Consider the following 2,688-nt stretch of genomic DNA (forward strand, 5'->3'; position numbering starts at 1 on the left):
AAAAAAAAAAAGTGTTACCTTGCCAAAGCACTGACAGAGGCCACTGATCTAACGGCGTTGTTGAGCGCTCCAAATGCAAACTTTGCATGCAACAATCAGGCAGCAATTGACAGCACTCTGATCTAGTGGCATACAAGCAATTGACAGCACTCTAATCTAGTGGCATACAGGCATCGTCAGATTGACAGTACTCTAGCCCAATAATGTTGGGGGATCCAGTGGGGGCGGCAGTCATATTTCAGGGTGACCGTGCCACTCTTTATCACAGCCCTGCTAAAAGTGCCAGTACGTGCACTGATTGGCGCCCCTTCAGCTGGTGGCGCCCTAGGCGACCGCCTAGCTCGCTTATGCATAGAAACGGCCCTGCATGCATGCATTAAAATATCAGGCTCCTCATCTTAATATCTTTTTTTTGTAGATTTGGTTGTGTTCATCTTGTGGTCTTGCTCTTTATCTGGTGATTGCTCAAATTTTTCCTGAAATGCTGCACAGATTCAGTACATAGACAATTCTGCTCAAAATTGTATTGCCCAAAAAATAACAGAAGATAAAATCATAATGTGCATTATGGAGTAAAAAAAACAAACACACACACACACACACACACACAAAACGTCAGGTGTAATAATATAAAATATGAGCCATATACAAGTTAAAAGAAAAGCAAGTGCTTTTAGTTTTGCTTATATGAACATATGAACTTTGTGCTTCCCGTAGAGTCACCTGATCTATAAATAAAAGTTCACACCTCATTTAATCACCTATCCGTAATGCACGGTGTTAAAGTTAGTTTGACATTCGTTTTTTGTTTGCCAATCTTTGCGGCTGTTATGTTTTGAGCCCAAACTAACTCAGATAGACATAAATATATGCCCTTTACCGTTGCACAAGGCTTAATTTCTAGGGGGGGGGGAATTAAAAAAATTAACCATTTAAATTAAACAATTTAACTACGTGACATTATAATATAAAACCAAAACTAAAATGTTCGGAAAAACATCCCTGTTATTGCACAAAGCTCCGTTTTTGGAATGATCATTTTATGTGTTTTATAATAATTTTACACATTTTAATGTATGCAATAATATAAATCCATTAAACGACAACACCATTTGATCTAAAGGTATCAAACCAACTGTAAAATATTCAGACTATTATTCCCTATAATGCACAAGGTTCGGTTTTCAGATTATGATTTTGTGACAGTACTGAACCGATTTATATCCATGAAACCTGAACACCATTTAAGCTAAAGATATCACACCAACTGTATATTTTTCAGCTCATTAATCTGATTAATCTTTTTAAATAGAATACAGAACTTTAAATTTTTTTAGACTGTCCTGGAACCCATTTCAATACATTAAACTGGAACACCATACATGCATATGCATATACATACATACACACAGACACCCACACACACAGACACACACAGGTTTGTTTTTATGGTTTATGGGGACGCCTCTATTAGGGATTTACATTAAAACAACATCAACAGCATCAACATATTGTGTGAATTAGGTAATTTTTTATTGACGTGAAATTGTAGCAAAAATGTCACTGCTCTTAACAACAGTTGACATTGAACATGAATAAATACATGAAGCAGTACAATACAAAATAAAAACAAAAAATAGATGTGATGAAGACTAAATTCCAGTGTAATATCTTCACAATCTTCTATGATGTCTTTAAGTCCATCATTTTGGTATGACTGAGCGGCAGTTTCTCTCTGCAGATGGTGAGGTTGTGGGACGTGATGCATCTGAATTACACAATTAGAGTTGTCCATTTGTTTATGTAAAAAACAATATCTAAAGGCCAAAAGCAAAAATGGACAGAATGTGACAAAAGAGCAACAATGTATTGTTGTGACAAGTCCCGGTAAGTCTAACGCAGTACACATAGCAAGGTTTTTTATTTATATTTTATAATAAATAAACAGAATGAAAAGTAGATATAAAAGAAATAGAATAGATAGAGCTAGTGTTAGAGGGTTAATTATTATTATTTTTTATAATAAATAAACAGAATAAAAAGTAGATAGAATAGAAATAGAAAAGAGTTCTAGTGTTAAATAAAAAAAAATCTAACAATATGTATTATAAATTCAATGTCTCTGTTACTTACAGAGAGAAGTATCCTCATCCTGACAGAGCTGCTCACACTTACATATGACCAAAAAGAGAAAAGAACATGTTTATTTGGAAACCAGTTACAATTTTAGCTGTTGAGAGTGTGTTGACAGTCTGTGTAGTTGGATCACTGAACTCCAGAAAATCAGTACTGAGGAGCTTTGACAGTTACAGATAAAAAAAAAACAAAAAGCGTGAGAATAAAGAACCCTAAACTCTAACACAAAGAACCATTTTAGCATAAAAGGGTTCTTCAGGATGCTGTGGTTCTAAACAGAACTGTTACTACATATAAAGAACTGTGGTGGCTTCCTAACCACCCAGGAACAGGTGGTAAGACGTTCTTTACTCATAAGTTGGAAATAAAGTCATTGTCCATGCAAAAATCAGTTTCTTGCTTTTTTTTCCATTTAATGAAAGCAATGCACCTTAAAAATAAACACGTGGATTCATGGTTGAATGGATCTTAGGATATGGTAAGAACCATGTATTCCCACCACCTGTGACCCTCTCCACACACACAACCATGAGGGTTTAAATGTCATATGAC

The sequence above is a fragment of the Sinocyclocheilus grahami genome, unplaced genomic scaffold (assembly GCF_001515645.1).
Source record: "Sinocyclocheilus grahami isolate Dianchi unplaced genomic scaffold, SAMN03320097.WGS_v1.1 scaffold1815.1, whole genome shotgun sequence".
In the NCBI taxonomy this organism is placed as follows: Eukaryota; Metazoa; Chordata; class Actinopteri; order Cypriniformes; family Cyprinidae; genus Sinocyclocheilus; species Sinocyclocheilus grahami.